The following is a 16,546-nucleotide window of genomic DNA, read 5'->3' as shown; positions in this document are numbered from 1 at the left end:
CCAGGGAAGTACAAGGTGGAATTTTCCAGCTCAGTGGCCTTTCTGATTTTAAACATCAGAAAATGAAAGTAGAACTGAAGAATGTGCCTGGAAGACAGCAGCAGGAGAGTTATGCAAATCGTCAAAGTTGTCATTCAATCTTTCTCTTCTTTTTAGTTTTTATCAAAGCATTAAGCAAACACAGACTTTTTTTCCTCTAAAAGGAAAGAAAGACAAAAATGCTTTTCAGTTCATCAGCTGGAGGTCAGAGGATCTCAAAGGCTGTTCTTTCTTGCTATAGATTAGAAATATTTGCTCTCTCTTAGAGCTCTCTTGCTTTCTAAGTGTTTCAGACTAGTTACTTAATGCACCCACAACAATAAGAATTGACTCAAACGCCCAGATTCAGAAAGAATTTAGCATGTTTCCCTAGTAGGGGGAGGATGGAAAAGTTTCCAAAGGTGCTCACTCAATTTTCATCTGATATCTTTTAGGGAGAGTATCTGTTTTCTCAAAGATAAAAAAGATAAAGAAAAGAAGATTCAGGAGAAATCTGGAAATTGTTAATGATGAAAATTGACAGTGAGTTACATTGGGTCAGTTTACCTTCTAAGACTAGGAAAGTCTTGTTCAGAATCTACTCATGTTGCCCCTGGAGATTAAGGCTGTAGGGGTGATTGACTAATAGGGTCTTTTGTGGCTGAGTCATTAACATGAAGGCCAGGGCAGTGACATGCCTGATCATGCATATGGCAGTGATGGAACCCATTTCTTCATTTCATTCTCATTGCTGATCTGTGACTTCACTATTTCTATGATTCTGTATATATATCTGATACTGGTGGTAATGCTGACCCTGGCTATCAGGTCTGCAGGGCTCCTATCTTTCCCAGTGTTCAATTGCTTACATCCTAGTGAGTGAAAGTCTTATTAGAGGACAAATTAGCTTTTCCTCCAGCTTCTTAGGGGACCAGTTATGCCTTCTGTCCTTCCACTTGCTCTCTTAGTTGTACTGATATGGGCATCACCTACTGACCTGAAGGAGTTAAAGAACCTAATTATGTGCCTCCCTGATAGGCAATAGGGGAAAGTTTTTAAGCCTATCTTTCCAGGGAATTGTTGAGTGGAGACTCTGATCAATTTGATGACTTCCCCAACCAATTGAATGATATTACTGAGTATCGGCCTTTGTTAGAAGTCTCTGAGGGGCACTTTGTGATGCAGGGTAAGTGCCATGGAGGTCCACGGGTACCATGATTATAGAACAAAAAAAATCTTGATTGAGACTCAAGGGAAAGGATTCTTATTGAATGAGTTATCTCCCTTTGTGATCTATGAGAGTAACTAGCTCGATAGCCCTTTATGTCTTGGCTATTGACAAGTTAGAAGAGTACACGGGAGAACAAACCTTCTGTCTCTAAGCCATTCTGTCTTCAAGGATATGTCAGAGAGACAGGGAAAGACCAAATACTAGGAGTTCTTAGGCAGCCCTGGAAAAGCTACAGGTCTTTCCAATTACCATTGACCTTAAAAAAGACTTCAACAAAGAAGCCAGTGAGTGTGTGACTGGACAAAGTTGCTCAAGAGGTTCATGTTGGCCAAAGTGGAGGAATGACCAGTGGCTATTGTTTTTCGCCTGGTGGCAATGAGGTTATGGACAATATCTATGAACTTTAATTCTTGTGTGAAAGAGGAGGTATTTTGAATTTCCTAGATAGCATATCTTGAAATCTAACATTCTAGCTAGATAAGGATAAATTCTTGGACAGTCCCTCATAGATAATTCCAAATTTCAAAGAAAAACTGGAAGAAAAAGGCTTAAGAGCTTTTCTCTCTTTCATTCTCCATCATCTCTATCCTGCCCTTCATGTAGGTCCAGAGCACTGATCTCTACCAGTGAGGAGAGAGTCTCATACACATGGCCTTTGGGATTGGGTTTACATGAGAGTTTGGGAATCAGAACTCTTGAAAGAGGAGAGGATTATCTGATGTACTTTATCCATTGGGGATAAGTGGAGATGAGGAGATTGCGAATGGATCCTAGGTCTAACCAGGTACTCCCTAGATACAGGTGTTTGGAAACTGACCAAGGGAGTTGATAACAGATTGTGCTGGAATAGCAAATGTATGATGCTCATACAATAGCAGGTGAGATGCTCAGATCTATTCCACAAGCCTTTTTCGTCTCCCTCTTTCTTCCCTAGAGTATTGCCTGGGGAAGCCAGTAATACTGATCATATTTTTCCTATCAATGATTTTGATGAGCATAAGAGGGAAGACTATGGTGACCAAAGCAACTTTCTGCAGAGAGTATCAGAGTTAGGCTTGTCATAGGCAGGCAGAGCAAGGATCCAGAAGGACCATGGTATTGAAGCCTTTAACATTACTCTATCCCAACAGAGGGAAGAAGAGCTCAGACCCTAGGGGAGGCAATTGTCCTTCCCTGGTACAGGTGGTGGCAGTTAACCCCAGCAGAGTGAGCATCAGGTATAGATATGGGCCCAGACCCTAGTGTCAGAGACCAGGTAGAGCAGGCTCATATGCAAACCCAACAGTGCTGGTCAGAGGGTAGTAAACAGGGGATAGCAGAGTGACTCCCAGGGACAAACACAATCCAATGGCATGTATAGTGGTAAAAAGCAGGCCTATCATAGCTTATCCTTTGCTATATAAAAGAGATTGGCCCTCCCCCCTCCCCTTATACCCATTGCTACTCATACAATACCCAGTGGTCATTATGCAACTCCTCAGAAGGGGCTTAGAGGACCAAGGGGTAGCATTGTTGGAAGGGTGTTTGCTTTCTGGCAACAAGGGTAAGGTGCAAGTATCCCACAGAAGAAGGGGAAATCCCTCAGAGACCTCTCAAGAGGTAAAAATGTAGTATCTACCCATACCTCTACCTTCCTGCTGCTCCAGAGCGGGGGGAGATCCTGGCTAGTGAACCAGGGAGTACCAAGTGGGTGGTATAGTACATGACAGTTCTCCCTGATCTGTGAGGAGGCTTGGTGACTATTCATCATCTTTTCTGTAGCCCCATCTTCCTGGTGCTGCTTCTTCCTTTTTACATTGAGTGCCCTATTGTGAGCTGCAAAGATTTGGCATTACCTACCATGTAGACCTGTTCGTTTAGATCTGGGACTATGTCCTTCCTAGAACTCTTCCAAAATTCAGGCTCTCCTTCTGAGAGCTATTATGCTGTTCATTTAATTTTGATTTTGCTATTTTTCTGTTTGTTTTTCTTTATCTATTTTTTTGTTGTTGTTGAATCTTTTCAGTCACATCTGATTCTTCATGACCCCATTTGGAGTTTTCTTGGCAAAGATACCAGAATGGTTTGCCATTTCCTTTTCTAGCTCATTTTACAAATGAGAAACTGTGGCAAACAGGTTAAGTGGCTTGCCTGGACACACAGTCAGTGTCTGAGGCAAGATTTGAATTCAGTAAGATGAGTCTTCCTCACTTTAGGCCTGGCATTCTATCCACTGTGGATAGACTATCCACTGTATAGTTTATAGCCTGACTAGCTATGTCAGGCTTCTTGAATATTGAAAGTTGGGGTAGAATAATAACAGCTCTAAAGTCATTTAAGTGATTGAACAGTGGTGTAATTTAAAAAAGAAATAATGGTCACTAACCCATAAATAAAGATTCTGGTAGACCATATATTGGATTAAATGTTATGCTACCTACATCTGATATTTTTATTTGCTTTGCTAAATATTTCCCAATTACAGTTTTATCAGCACTTAGGAGTATTGGGGACTGCATGTGGCCTGCCATGCAGATGTTTCACATATTTGCTTTAGATGGTCTTAAGGACCTTGCCACCAAGTGGTGGAGCTTGTTTTTGTTGTTGTTGTTGTTCAGGTGTTTCAGTTATGCCCAACTCTTCATGACCCCATTCCTCATCTGTAAAATGAACTGGAGAAGAAATGGTGGGCTACTCCGTCAAGAAAACCCTGAAATGGTATCAGGAAGAGTGTGGACAGAACTGAAATGACTCAACAACAGCAAAAACTTCATTGAGGAATACCAGATTAGAAGATTTGGTGATCAGACCTCTAGAGAGAAAAGGTAATTCTTTGATGTAACATATTTTTTGGAGAAAGAAGAATATTATCATATTCTTGCTCTGGAAGTAAAGTCAGTGAATTACTTGTATAATTGAGATCTGTTGGAAATTATATGCTTCTTCAGCAGCCCCCAAAGTCTATTTGCCTTCTGAGAGGATTCTAGACTAGTGAGTGGTACTGTGAGTCTTGGAATGACTATGTAGTACTCTGGGGAAAAGGGATTACTGAAAAATTAAAGGATTTATCTTTATAGCAATTTCTAAGTTCAGTTCCTTTATGGGAAGAGTTGAAGGAATATATGAATCCTTAATATATTTTCTCCATCTTTCCATAGGTTTTTGAGTCTTTTGTCTTTTGCATTTTCTAGGGGGGTGAAATAAAAGCTGTCCCATATCTGCTATGCCTTTAGTTCCCATAGTGCCTGTACAGGAATTGCAGACCCTTTTCCTTTCATTTGCTGAAGGTTTGACAGGTACTCTACTTTGAGTAGGTTAAATTTTCCTGAAACAACTCCAGATGGAGACAATGAGCCAAGGAGAGATAATGACCCTCACTGTCAGTTTCTAGAAATCCACCCAGACCATGTGACCTGAGAGCCTTGAAGATGGTCGTGGGTTTTGAGCTACACCTTGAGCCACATTAGGAGATAATTATAAAAGAGGAACTCAGTGAGTACAAGATTTAGAGATGGAAGCCCTAGTGGTGAGTCCCAACCCCATCACTTGCCAAATGTATAACTTTGGTCAAATTATTCAACTTCTCTGGCCTTCAGTTTCCTTCCCTGAAAAATGGGGAAAATTAACCTTACTTACACCTCTAGCTATATGAACTGAAAGGGAACTTAAAGGATACCTCTTCTAACCCCCATATTTTACAGATGAGGACACTGAGGCTCAGAAATGTGAAATGATTTATACCCAGTGACAGGTAGTAAGTAGCAGAGCTAGAGTATGGACCTTGATCCTCTGAATCCAAAGCAAGCCCTCCTTCTACTGTACTATTTTGAGCCCTTGAGTTATTATTTTGCTGACTCCCTGAGTTTCTGATTTTTTTCCTAATTTTTCTCACCCTAGGTTCAAGTTCACTTGAACTCGAAGGCACTGAAAAAAAAATGACATACTATCCAGCTTAAGACCCCCTGCTAGAGGAATCAGGTGGTCTCATCTCTAATTATTTTCCCTATTCTACATTCCCCCATATTGAGCTTTAATACTGGTGAATTGTGAGAAGAGTAAGCAAGTTAAAACAATTAATCTTAATCTTTTGAAGTCCCGGGGAAAACAAATGATGACATTTAAGCAAACAACATGACTAATAGGCACACAGGTTGAGGCTGACGAAAATTTAATTTAACAATAAATAAACAGGAATAAAAAAACAGAGTCATAGCAGGTATTCGGTGGATATAAATTCTTTCTTTTGCTCCCTAGTTTTAAGAAAAGTCAATCTGTAATAATAGCTAGGGAAGAGTTGTATATAAATAATAAAGCCTTATCGCTATGTAGCAGTTTTTTTGATTTTTTAAACTGGGAATAGGGAAACTGCTTAAGTCTAAAGACAGCGGCTACAGATGAGAACCTGAGGCAAACAGGTTAAATACCTTTCCAGGGTTACACAGCTAGTAAGTGTCTGAGGTCAGATTTGAACTCAGTAAGATGAATCTTCCTCACTTTAGGTCTGGCATTCTATCCACTGTACCACCTAGCTATGTCAGGCTTCTTGAATATTGGATCCAAAAGGTTTTTTTTTTGTGTGTGTATGTATGTATGTATTGAAACACATATATACATGTATATATAAATAATGAATGAATTATAATACACCAAGGGCTTACATTATACAAAGAAAGATGGATCCTTGGGAAGATTTTATTTCTTGCCACTGATTTTGCTCATCAACTTCAGCCCTTCCAGTTCAAAAAAAAGGAAGAGAAGTAGGACTTTTCTTAGGGAATGAAAGGACAAGTTCGGCTCTAACTCTATAGGATAAAAGAATCAGTCTGAAAAACAGTTGATTAAATTGTTTGTACAACTGATAGAACTGTAGGCTTCCAGGGGGATATTGTTCTATAATATGTGAACTTCTAGAACTGCATTTGCTTTTGCCCAGTTGTTTTCTAAGAGATTGGGTCTTTCACCTGAACCAGTTTTTTTTTTAAAGCAATCAGGGTAAAGTAACTTGCTCAAGGTTACACAGCCAGTTATTTCTGGGTATGGTACTGAGTATCTGAGCCTGGATTTGATCCAGGTCATCCTGACACTGGAGGCGGTGCTCTTACTCGCTGAGCCACCTGGCCGCCCCTCACCTGAACCAGTTTCACACCGAAGGTTCTTAATGCAAAAGTAGGGCTTCTTGCATGGCAGTCAAAAAACTAATGCAGTTTTAAGTTGCATTAAGAAAAGCAGAGCTGTAAGAATAAGGAGGTGATCATTTATGCCATTTTAATTTCTAAATCTATTCCTCTCCTTCCCTGTCAATAAAACCATCCCTTGTAATAAAGAATTAAAAACAAAGAGGAAAAAAAGCAATTTAGTAAAACCATATAATACAGCCACAGGGCATCTTACTATCAACAATATTCCACACTCTTAATCCTCCCCCCTCTACAAAGAATAGAGAAAGGTTCATTTTTTTCCAATTCTTCTCAAAGGCCAAACTTAGTTTTCATTATAATGATTGCGTTGTTTCTCTCTTTCTCAGTGCTTAGCTTATAGTAGTATAAGCTTACTGCCTGTTTATTTAATGAATCTTGGAAATATCTGAAGTCAGTTTTTAGACCCAAGGGTTTGGAAAGATGAGATTTGAGGCCCTTAATATATTATGATTCTTTAATATGCTTAATATAATAAGATACATACATTCATTCCATTGGTAAACTACCAATTTACTTACAAAGACCACTGATTTACTTATAAGTTACTGGTAAACTTGAATGAAAGCCCATCACTTTTGTGTTTTGATTCCTACTTCATTACCTGTGGCCCTCAAAGTTCTTCCCTGTAGTCTTTCTATATGCTACCTCTTCATCAATAGGCATGTCAACTGCTTTGGGTTATAGTAAATATTGGAATCATCTTGTGTTTTTTTTTCCCCACACGTGCTGTGAGAGCTCAGGGATTGTGTTTTTAATCTGATATCTTCCCCAAATTCCAGATTAATCCCTAAATTCCTTAGTTCCTGTTCATTTTGTTTCTCATTTGCCTTACCTATCAAGGTACTTTGTACCACTTAATCCAATGTGTTTCTGAGAGGTACAATATGGTCTAGTCATTGGACTGAACACTCAACTATGTAATAGATAAACTAGTTTCTCATCTTATCTGAGCATTTGGGTTACTGACCATTCACCTCTTTGCAGCCACTCAAATTCAGTATTGTATAGGATAGGGTTCCCAGGTGGCTTGACTGATATTTTATCACAGAAGCTAGGACTCCGGTCTCTGATATATTGTTTTATATACATGTTGTTTTATGTAATAGTATTTTATTTTTACCAATTATGTGTAAAGATAGTTTTCAGCATTCACTTTTATAAGATTTTGAGTTCAATTTTTTTCTCTCTCCTATGCCTGCAAGATGCCAAACGATCTGAGTTATACATGAACAATCATATTAAACATATGTTCATATTAGTCATGTTGTAAAAGAAGAATCAGGACAAAAGGGAAAAAAACATAAGAAAGAAAAAAAAACCAAAAAGAGTGAAAATAGTAGGCTTCAATCTGCATTCAGACTCCATAGTTCTTTCTCTGGATGTGGATAGCATTTTCTATCATGAGTCTTTTGGAATTATCTTAGATCATTGTATGTTATTTTAGTTTTAATTAGAGAGGGAATCATTCATTCCTATATCCTGTGCCTTTTGGATCTTTAGGCACATCTATCTTACACTTAACCTATCTCTCTTAACATATCCAATCTCTGCTTCTCTATAGGCTCTTTCCTTTTTACTTTCATGTCTCCCTTACCCTTAAAAACAAACAAACACCAGAAACAAACCACCACCACCACAAACCAAAAAAAATCAAAAACAGAAGGAAAACTGGATACCCACAAATCCTCAACACCGCAAATTCTTTGCTTGGTTCTGTTATTAAAGCAACTATTATCCTCAATGTTTCCACATTTCTAGAATCTATAGTCTAAATTAAGTCTGTCATATATACTTCCTCTCTGTCTCTCAAAAAAAACCCCAACCCTTATAATCTGATTTCCTCTCTCATTACTTATACCGTTCTTTCACAAAAGACTGATGACCTCCTAGGCAAATGTAGAGAGGCATCATGGGCTAGGGAAAGGAGTGCTAGACTTTGAGTCCAGTGAGAGCTGACCTCTAGTTCTGAGTGCATCTCTTAGTAGTTGTAAGACTAAAAGCAAGTGACCTGACCATGATGAACCTCTGTTCCTCGTCTGTAAAATGGGGCTAACATACTTTGCACTGCTTGGTAAAGAGGTTATTGTGAAAACTTGTAAAACCCTTTTCATACCTTAAAGTACTATGAAAGGGATAGGAATTGGACTTGGGATTTCATTGGCATAGGGAACTCTTCATGAGGAAATTCCCTCTACCAGTGCATGTAGGCACATCCTATGAATGACTGCCTAGAGCAAAGAGAGGATAGGTGATTTGCCTGGTGTCAAACAGACAGTATGTTTCAGAAGTGGAACTTGAAAACAGGTCTTCCTGTTTTACTGAAGAGGGGTGGTTTGGGGGGAAAAGATAATGAGTTCTTTTTTTTTTGGACATGTTCTATTTGAGATACTTACTATTTGGTTAGAAATGTCCAATATGTGATTAGCAGCATAGGACTGGAGCTCTGAAGAGAGATTGGGGCTGAATCTGGTATTGATCTGTTGTTCATCAGCAAAAGCTTGACAGTTAAACTCTTGGTAGCTAATGAGATCACCCCAATCCACACACAGCAGGAGAAGAGCTCTCAGAATAGATGGATATCTCTATTGAAATTGCCTCCTAATTGGTGTCTTGGCTTCAAGTCTCTCCATCACCTAACAATCCTCCACATAGCTGTCAAACTGATAGAGCTAAGTCACATGTCTAACCATCATCTCTCTTCTACTTAAGAAATGTGAGTGACTAGCTATTGCCTCTAGGATAAAATACAAACTCTACTCTTTGACATTGAAAATGTTTAAAATCTGCCTTCCAATCGCTCTTTGCAGACTGGTTTCCCATTAGCCCTCCTCAGGTTGTTTCCTTCACATATTTCCTTAATCATTTCCCCTTCCTCTGCCTTTGTACAACTTGTCCTCAATGACCTGGATTGCTCTCCTATGCTGTCCTTTAGAATTCCTAGTGCCTTTAAGCTTCAGCTGAATTGCCAACTTGTATAAGAGGATTTTCCTGATTCTGCTGTTATTACTTTCCTCCCCCCCCATTTATCAATTAATTAACAAATCAGCAATAATTTATGAAGTGCCTACTATATACCAGGCACTGTGTTAAGTACTGAAGATAAAAAGGAAAAAAAATGAAGTATTTTCTGCCCTCTAGGACCTCATATTCTATTTGAAGAGATATTACATACATAAAGTTATATGCAAAGCTTTATATTTATTTTTTATTTACTTATTTGTATACATGCTGTATTCCCTTAGTAGATTATAAACTCTATGAGGGAAGGTCCTAATTAATTTTTGTTTTTATATCCCTAGTACCCAGGCTGGCACCCTGCATATAGTAAGTGCTTAATAAATGCTTGTTGAATTGGATTTACTTGAATTACCTTACAGGTAAATGTTTTGACCTAGTCTGAGTTCAAAGTCCTATAGCATTTGTGACATTTAAAAAGGTTTGAGAGACATAGTTTCTGGGTAATTTAATCATCTTATTAATAAGGCCAGCAGGTTATTAATAAAACAATGGTCATTTGATTATCTCTCTTAAACCAAAGACAACAATGATGGCACAGTTTATATATCCTATGAAACAGTAGGTGGTCCATCAAACAACAATCAGTGTTAATGTCATTGGAGTTGGGCAATATTAAAATGAAGGGCTAAGTATCTCTTGAATAGGGAAAATATCTCTATACCAGACCACCCACAGCTTTAGACTATCAATTCAAAGAATGTATACCCCCACCAAAACCTGAGCAGAACACAGTAGCTTCCATCATGGTGGGACCTTGAACAAGAAAGTGAGTCCAATCTCATCATCAGTAATACATTCAAGAATTGAACTTCAAGTCTGTACTTTGTAAGAAGTGTATGTGTGTGTGTGTGTGTGTGTGTGTGTGTGTGTGTAAGCTCTGAATCTCCCCAAGATATTAGTTATTAATAATAAGTTCTCATCTCCCCATTTAATTCTTTTGAGAGGCATGGCTTTCTCAATGAATCACTAATTGATATAGCAGACACTTCATTAAAGGTTTCTAACTATGAGAGTTATAAGGGGAGACAATTTGAGGGGGAAAAGGGCAAAGACAGATGGCACTTTGACAAAATCAAAGGGGCAATCCCCTTTCACAAGTAGAAATTACAAATAAAGGGTGCAAAGGGAAAAATAAACAGCAAAATAAAATTCATAGCTGTGTTTCCTTCTGTTCCTCTGGAAATATCTGATGCTGTCCTGTGGTTCAGGTGTGGTCTGAGCGCCATTCTTCTCCAGCTCAGGTCACTTGTAGAAATTTTCATCTCACCTAAAAATTTCCTAGAAAATTGATCTTAATACAAATTTAAATTTACCATGCCAATAACCAAGTCAGTTAATGAAAGTTAGCTCAAACCTTATGTTTGTATTTTTAGAAAATAAAATTTGGAATCTTTAGACCAGTGAATTTACAATTTAGTTTGTCCAACTGTCTGGTATATACATACATACATACATACACACATATTTATATAGTATGTATCTGTTGTGTGTGTGTATGAAACTCAGATATAAACAGAAAATTAGGACCCAATTTTTATACTTGGAATTATTCATTCCCTCATTAGGAGGATGAGATTTTACTAAGGAATTAATAACAACACTTTTAATAAGAAGATGGACTCTAATACAAAATTGAATTAATTTAAAAGTTGCCAGATGTACTTCAGTTGTAACAAAAGGTTCTTGGATAGGATATATAAATACATTGAGTAATTGTTTTTAAAACAGGGCATATCAAGTAAGTTACTTATAATAAAAAACATTTTCAACTTCTAGCCATGTTCAAATGAATAACCCCTAACAAAAATGGATGACTCTTGAAGGCATTTACAAGGTAGACCACAAGCCATTCCTCTTCTAAGATAACTAATTGTACCATGGTGGGGGACTCACCCTTTATATACCCTTCAGAACAGTAGGTATTCCATCAAACAGCAATCAAATCTAATTAGTTAATTTGATCCCAGGTGGGCTATATTAAAATGAAGGGTGAAGTACTTCTTGGATGGGGAAAGTATCTCTATACCAGAGCACCCACAGCTTTAGGCTATCAATGCAAAGAATGTATACCCCAGAGAAGACTGAGTAGAACACAATAGCTTCTCCTTGGGCTAGGCCTTGAATGAAAGAGTGAGTCCAATTTCATTATCAGAAGCGTCCCAAAGAACTGAACTTAAAGTCAGGGCTTTTTAAGAAGTGAGGGGTGCAGTGGGGTGGGGAAGTTCTGAATCTAATCATTTTTCTCACATTTTAACTCTTAGTTTCTTGTATCCTCAAATCCACTGGTACCTTTTGGATGCTTCTACACATAGAGTCTACTCTTTTATCCTTGTGACTTACTTGTTACAGCTAAGATGTAGTGAAGAAATGATAGTATTATTCATTAAAGAAGTTACTTTGATACTACACTGGTCCTGGAGTTCCATCTATGGAGCTAACTATATAGGTTCTGGGGAGAGAAAAAATATATCTACTTCCATGACCACAGTTCCCATTTACATAGCACTTCATGGTTTATATAGCTCTTTTCTCAAAACATTTCTGTGTGGTAGATAGTAGGAATATTAGCTGTTCTGACCAACCCAGTCAATCTTGCCACCCAGAAAAAATGTCTAGCATGGGGCTCCTGTCCTATTGTGACTGCCACTCCTGAAAAACAGTTTCAGGAAAGGCTCTTCCACAGCCTTGCCACCAAATATGTACCCTTTTTTGCCCATCCTATCCTCCTGCTCCAGATTTGTAACAACCATGATCAAATCAGTCCTGCCATTTTTTTGGGGATAGGATGTATCTGTGTATAAGTATATGTCCCCATTTGCCGTCCCTTCCTGTAAGTTTCTGAACTAAAGTGCCGCTCTCTGTCACCAATCTCTTTTATGTGTTGTCTCTTCAAATGTAAGTTTTTTGAATGAGTGGATTGCCTTTTAAAAATATTTTTTCCTTTTTTAAATATTTTTATCCCTGGTGCTTAGCACAGTGCTTGACAACACAGGAAGTACTTAATATATATTTCATTCTTTTTATTCTTTATAGATGTAGCAAATTTAGAGAGGTTAAATGTGGTTATACAACTAATTGTGTCAGAACCAGGATTTTTACCCAGGTCTTCTGACTGTAAGATAAACTTTTTTTTTCTTTTCACTACACAATGCTCTAGATCTACAATTTTATCAATCTAGGGAATGCATGGTATAGAAAGTCCTTACACTGATGAAGATCACTAGTTCATTTGAATTTTATCTCAGCAAATTTCCTGGGACACTGATAGCTTAAATGATTTGTCCATGATAACAAAGCAAGTCTGTGTCAGAGGTGGGACTTGAACCTTGTTCTTCCTGGTTCTAATCCTCTGTTTCATGCTGATACTGAGTCAATGGTTCTCTAATCCCACCCATCCTTCAATAACTGATATGGCTAGTTACACACCAACATTTTCAAGATCTCTATAATCTAGTCTCAATATTTTTTGATATTTTTTCCCATTATATCCTAATGTACACTCATCTCCCACATCCAACCCAGTTGAGTCAGTCTTTTTGCTGTTCTCCACACATGCTACAATTAATTCATTTCACTATTTAGACCCAAACCACTATAGAAGAGGAAAACAGATGACAAGGTGAACCCTAGCTTCTTGTTACCAGGACAGATGACAAAACAAGGGCAGTGGTTGGGATATTTTTTTTTTTTTTGGTGTGGGAGGGAGTCCTTGGAAGTTAAGCATCCTTTTGTTCCTAGGGAATAGCTCTTTCATTTATTATAGATATGAAAGAAACCAGAGGCATTCTGGGAAGAAGAATTTAGAAGCAGAGAATTCTACGCTCAGGAAACTTATGTATGCTTCCTCACATCGACACTGGGGCTCTGATGCCCTCCCACTCCTCAGAACTAACAAGCAGAAGTTTTAAAGATAAGATTTAAGTGACTTTTTGGAGTAATGAGGACAAGGACAGGGAATGAATGACTACATCCATCATGAGGAAAAATTTCCAAGAGAGGGCTTTGGGTTGTACTTATGAGCTCCCAACAGACACTGGAAGGGAAAAGAAGAGTCATTTTCTCACTAAATGTCTCTTCAGAATGTTAAGCTTCTTTAAGAAAGATGACAGATCATGATGTTCCAAACAATCTCCCCTCCCTTATCTCTTTTCCAAATCCCCAAAGGAGAGATATTTAAGAAGTCCTCTCCCTAAGCCCCCAAATAAAAAAGATAACATACTCTGAAGGGTGACACATAGTCATTTTCTTCTCACCTTGGTGCTGCCCTCATTTAAAAACATGTCATCAGCCACAGGACAGAAAACCTATTTTATTTTCCTTTGAGATTTTTCTTTTTTGGCAAGTGTGCAAAGGGGGAATAATTTTTCAGGAGACAAATTTCCTTATAAGCCATGGGTAATAGTGACTACTTTGGCCCCCACTGCACAGGAGCCAGGAGTAATACTCTTCACCCCCCCCCTGCCCCCCAGGGTTCTCTAATACTCTTAAGAGACTTGAGGGAGTGTGGTTAGTCTCTGCCATTGGCTGAAACCCTTATTTAATATGTACTTTTAATTTTTAGGGGTCCAAGTGCCCCAGTTCCATTTAATCACTTAATGATCAGATTAAAGGAATATTTACTTCAAAGATATGGCAAGAAACATAAAAAACTCCCCCCCCCCAAAAAAAAACTGGGGTAACAGATTAGTTTTAGTTTAGTTCCTATATTCTCATATGGCATCAGTTTCAAAGGAGATTAGGCTTGTGGTTTAGCTCAGTTCTTATATAGCATCAATCCCACCAAGTTCAAAGTCCAAAGCCCTCCCTCCCCTCCCAGGCTTGTGTTTTAGTACTTTGCTTTCTCAGAGCTTCCTTGCTGGGCTGGGTACAAAATCCAGCCTGACTCCTGTCTCCAACGTCACCATGATTCGATCTCCAAGACCAAGATTCCACTCCCTATACCCGGAACTAGAAAAGACAAACAAAAAAGACCCCACCCCCCCACCCCCAAGCCCATTTCTGCAGGTCAGAGGTCCTAAGGGGAAGAAGAACATGCTCCTTTCCCACTCAGCCTAGTACACGGTGCTCCCGGAAACCCCTCAAAAGAGCAAGTTATTCCAATCTGCTAGCTTTAAAGATGTAGTCAGTTCCTCTGTGCAGCTAATGAAAAGAGGCTGCTCCCACCCACATGGATGGAGAACACAGAGTGTCTTCTTTCAGGATCATATTCCTGGTATCCCTTTTATGGGCACCTTCCTTTTAGGTGATCTGGGCATTTGTCAAAGCCTAGTTGCAGAAGAAATTTCAAAAATATCCACATTGTGAATGAATCAACTTTGTCAATAGGACAAAAGGGTCCTATGAGATTTCTGTGAACTGACAATTTTTATAGCTCAAATGTCCAAAATTAAGCAATAAATGTTTCATTCATCCATTTATTCATTCAACAAACTCTTATTAAGCACATATGTGAATGACAAATGGGTACTGGGTGAAAGGAGTAGGATAAAAGAGAAGATAAGGCCCAATTCCTACCATGACAGAATGTGCAGAGGCATGATATAGCACAGGAGTCAGGAGTATCTGGGTTCAAATCCCAACTCTGATGCTTGTTACCTGTGTGTCCATGGGGAAGTCAGTTAACCTCTTTGAGTCTCAGTTTCCTTATCTGTAAAACAGAGAATTATAACTGCCTACTTACTCCATGAGACAATTGGAAAGCTCTGGTAACAAAATATCTATGAAGTGGTTTGCTAGTATAAAGGATTATAAAAATGCTAGTTGTTATTTTGAGGGATAGTAAGACTCAGATAAATGCCATAGACTATTTATTATAGGTGAATGAGGAGTTCTATGTATTTCTAAGAAGAGTACTTTGAGAGTAGGTGATTAAAATGAAAGAGCTAGTCTGAAGGAAAGGGACTTATGTTAATTTCCAGTTGGGAAATAAATGAGGCCTCAGTTGCAACATGAGGAACTTAAGTTAAATGTAAAGAAATCTGTCATAGGAGTCAATTGTTGGGGAGGGATTTGAGGAAGTGGAATTGCCTTCTCCAGAACCCTTTAAATGCATGATTATTTTCCACTAGCATGTAGTGGTGGAAGAATAACCATTTCTGAAAGTCTCTTTGTTTAGGATGGACTTGATGACTTCTCATGCTCCATTCCTGAACCCAGATTTTATGCTTGAATAAATATGTTGAGTATTTGCACTGATAGAATGAGTGACTTGGTCCATTAGGCCTGTGCTATCATGTGTGAGATGATCAGGCCAGACATATTCATTTACAAAGCCCTTGGCCATATGGGTTCAACTGGACCAGAGCATTGTGATAAGTCACAGATAAAACCAAATGTTAGTTAAAGGTTAATGTGATCATTTCCAATACTGAAAAATGATTTTAAGGATGGTCTTTTGTTCTTGTCTTGTGAAAAATGAGGACAGTTTAATTGGAGGAAGATAGAAAAGCAGAAGTAGACTAGAAGAACTTAATGGAGATTGCTGGAATGTAAAGCCATGAGTCCAGGTGTCAGGCTCCAGGAAGGAGCTGAAATCCATCAAGGGGAAGCATGATATGTCAAGGGAGATGATGAAGATGGAGGGAGTACTAGGGATGAGTGTCTCTCCTAATTTAGACTGGAGATGATTGATAATGGCATATATATTTTAGAACCAGAGATGGAGAAAAAATATTCAAGTAAGTGAGACTCATTCAGCTGGTATGACTGAGAAATACAAAATAACTCATGTAATAGTGGGTTAAGGTTTACCTAAAGCTAAGTCCTCTCTGTCCTCACAATGCCTGTAAAAGTTGGTTAAGTATTATTACTCTCATTTTACAGATGAGGAAACTGAGATTAAAGAATTGGTTCAAGGTTACACAAAAGGTGTCAGAGCTATGATTTTAACTAAACCTCCTAACTACAAGTCCCTTTCTGCTATGCCTGCTTACATCTCAACTTTAAATACCCAGCTCTCTCTTCCTTCCCCCTTCCTCTACTTCCTTTCTCATCTTTCTTGCTTTCCATATTTCCTCTTTCTTTTCTTTCTTTCTTTCTTTCTTTCTTTCTTTCTTTCTTTCTTTCTTTCTTTCTTTCTTTCTTTCTTTCTTTCTTTCTTTCT

Source organism: Petaurus breviceps, unplaced genomic scaffold (assembly GCF_028583685.1).
Source record: "Petaurus breviceps papuanus isolate PSGF00001 unplaced genomic scaffold, PetGlider_PUasm1.0 90919, whole genome shotgun sequence".
In the NCBI taxonomy this organism is placed as follows: Eukaryota; Metazoa; Chordata; class Mammalia; order Diprotodontia; family Petauridae; genus Petaurus; species Petaurus breviceps.
The sequence above is the reverse complement of the archived record's forward strand: the minus strand, read 5'-3'. Positions refer to the sequence as shown.